Raw genomic sequence first — 3,524 nt, 5'->3', positions numbered from 1 at the left:
TCAATGGACATGAGTTTGAGTAAACTCTGGGAGTTGGTGATGGACAGGGAGGCCTGGCGTGCTGCGATTCGTGGGGTCGCAGAGTCGGACACGACTGAGCGACTGAACTGAACTGAGGTGTCCTGTAAGAAATAATGATCAAGTCATGACTATAGTGTTTTTTAAAAAATTACACATCCCAGTGATCCCGTTGACTCTGCATTCATTCAGCACAAGCTTGGCTGAGCTTACTATGTGGTAAGAATATAGAGAAAGCTTGGCGCTTATAATCTGAGATCCAGTTTTGCTTTACTTGATGTGTGTGGCTTAGTTAAGTCATTTAAAATTTCTGTATCTCGTCTGTAAAGGAGGGCTGCTGTGAGAATCAAATGAGGGGATGCTTGCCGAGTAACTAGCGTGGAGACTGGGAGGATCGAAATAAATGGCAGATTTCCCCACCCACCCACTCCCTGCAATCACAGTTGCTGGGGAAGGTAGAGGGGCTGATCCAGCTCCCACAGAATTCAACAGTTCCTTCTGCACTTTTTTGACTGATGACAGCAGGGACACTTCCAGAGACAAGAGCCCACAACCCCACAGGGAATTTTTAAAGTAGCATCTGTTGTATCCTTCCAATGATAGGAATGATAAATGGTTGTCGTAGAAAAATTGGACAAGACAGAAAGGAGCCAAGAAGAAAAGCAAAAATATCCATAAGCGCAATAGTCTTGTGGTTGCCCGTGGAGGCGGGGAGGGAGAGGGAGGGATTGGGAGTTTGGGAATAGCAGATGTAAGGTATTATATATAGGATAGATTAACACCAAGGTCCTACTGTATAGCACAGGGAACTATGTTAAATATCCTGTGATGAAACATATGGAAAAGAATATGAAAAATAATGTATATTTGTATAACTGAACCCCTTTGCTATAGAGCAGAAATTAACACAACATTGCAAATCAACTATACTTCAAAAAAATTTTTTTAAATAAATCCATAAACCCACCAACCAGAAATAAGTACAATGGAAGAGCTGTTTGATAGCTAGCCTAACAGATATTCTCACCTCTTCTCCATTACCACCTCCACTCTAGAGACTGGGAAGTGATATATTCACTTTCCCAGGCTCCTTTGTAGCCGGGAGCAGCCACAGAACACAGTTCTGGTCAAAGAGACCTAAAGAGAAATCTGCTGGGGCCCTTTAGTAGGGTCTTCATGTTCCTTATAGAGGAGACAGACACTGCAGACACCAGACTGCTCCCCTTCCTCCCTCCCGCCTCAGATGCAGACACGATGCCTGGAGCTGGGACAGCCATTTTGTGACCATAAAGAAAAGAGGACTGCAGAGATGCCAGCCCAAGATCACCAAGCTGCTGATGCCAGATTCTCAGATCCCCAGAAAACTTATGCATGAAAAGGCACCATAAGTCAAGTTTCCCAATCCTTTGAGCTAAGATTCACACACAACTTGTTAATATGTTTTTGATAGATTTCCTACCAGTCTTAACAGAATTGAGAACTCTTATAATTTTACATTTTGAGTTTTTTCCTATGACACAAAATCATAAAAGTTTTTTCACACCACCAAAAACATTCCAAAACCCCATATTAATGTTTGTCTAACATGTAACTATATATCATTTCCATGTTGCCAGAAATAGTTTCCAATTTTTCACTAGTAATTAAGACTGGGATGAATATCCTCATGTATAAATCTTTGCCTGCGTCTCTGAAAAATTCTCTAAGATATCTAGAAGAGGAACTACTAAGTCAAAGGACGTGAATTACTAGGTCGAAAGCAGACTAGTACATGGCAGGAGTGGAGGCCAGCAAACAACTGATGGTACCCTGGCCTTCCCCTCAGGGATACAAATCAAAAGTTAGTCAATCATCCAATATATATTTATTGAATAGCTATTTCACTCCAGGCTTTCTGCTTTCTGCTGGATACTGTGATGACTGAAACAGACATAGGTCCTGCCCACGTGGGAAATAGCATTTCTCAGATAGCTGCCCAGAAGGATGGTGACTGGTTTTTATTGAACCATGGCCAACTAATGAGTGGAGATGCTCACCATAAAGCTAAAAAGCAAAAACCAACTGAGAAAAATATTTGTGATCTATGCTTTGTCAACAAAGGTCCGTCTAGTCAAGGCTATGATTTTTCCAGTGGTCACATATGGATGTGAGAGTTGGATTATAAAGAAAGCTGAGCACCAAAGAATTGATGCTTTTGAAGTGTGGTGTTGGAGAAGACTCTTGAGAGTCCCTTGGACTGCAAGGAGATCCAACCAGTCCATCCTAAAGGAAATCAGTCCTGGGTGTTCATTGGAAGGACTGATTTTGAAGCTGAAACTCCAATACTTTGGCCACCTGTTGTGAAGAGCTGACTTATTTGAAAAGACCCTGATGCTGGGAAAGATTGAGGGCAGGAGGAGAAGGGGATGACAGAGGATGAGATGGTTGGATGGCATCACCAGCTCAATGGAAATGGGTTTGGGTGGACTCTGGGAGTTGGTGATGGACAGGGAGGCCTGGAGTGCTGTGGTTCATGGGGTCACAGTCGGACATGACTGAGCAACTGAACTGAACTGATATGAAAAGTATAAGGCTCATACTTAATATATAATTACAGTCCAAATATATCATGACTGGTATGCTATCATCAAAAATAATGAAAAACATTTAGATGTGTGAAGAGATGTTCAGGATAGGTATTAAAAATCAAAAGGCAGATTTCAGTGCTCGCTTCGGCAGCACATATACTAAAATTGGAACGATACAGAGAAGATTAGCATGGCCCCTGCGCAAGGATGACATGCAAATTCGTGAAGCGTTCCATGTTTTTGAAGCTGTGGTACATATACACAATGGAATATTACTCGGCCATTAAAAAGAATTCATTTGAATCAGTTCTAATGAGATGGATGAAACTGGATCCCATTATACAGAGTGAAGTAAGCCAGAAAGATAAAGACCAATACAGTATACTAATGCATGTACATGGAATTTAAAAAGATGGTAACGAAATAACCTTATATGCAAAACAGAAAAAGAGACAGAGATGTACAGAACAGACTTTTAGACTCTGTGGGAGAAGGCGAGGGTGGGATGTTCAGAGAGAACAGCATTGAAACAAGTATACTATCAAGGGTCAAACAGATCACCAGCCCAGGCTGGATACATGAGACAAGTGCTCGGGGCTGGAGCACTGGGAAGACCCAGAGGGATGGGATGGAGAGAAGGCGGGAGTGGGGATCGGGATGGGGAACACATGTAAATCCATGGCTGATTCATGTCAATGTATGGCAAAAACTACTACAATATTGTAAAGTAATTAGCCTCCAACAAATAAAAATAAATGGAAAAAAAAAACAAAAAAGAAAAATAAATAAATAAATACAAGAAGCACATTGAAAATAAAAAGGCAGATTTCAAATGGTTTATAGAGTGTGAACATATTTAATGAAAATTAAAATTGTATATATTTTAGAAGATGAGAATAAGCATCAAAATATTGACAGTGAATTCTCTAGTGGTGAGAT

General features: G+C 40.9%; 1 non-coding gene across 1 annotated transcript; it reads left to right on the top strand.

Moving 5' to 3' along the window:
* Nucleotides 1-2,720: 2,720 nt before the first annotated feature.
* Nucleotides 2,721-2,827, top strand: LOC122426962. Its single transcript, XR_006265307.1, has one exon. It is a non-coding gene; the product is annotated as a U6 spliceosomal RNA (small nuclear RNA).
* Nucleotides 2,828-3,524: the final 697 nt, after the last annotated feature.

Source organism: Cervus canadensis, chromosome 24, assembly GCF_019320065.1.
Source record: "Cervus canadensis isolate Bull #8, Minnesota chromosome 24, ASM1932006v1, whole genome shotgun sequence".
Taxonomy (NCBI): Eukaryota; Metazoa; Chordata; class Mammalia; order Artiodactyla; family Cervidae; genus Cervus; species Cervus canadensis.
The sequence above is the reverse complement of the archived record's forward strand: the minus strand, read 5'-3'. Positions and strand labels throughout refer to the sequence as shown.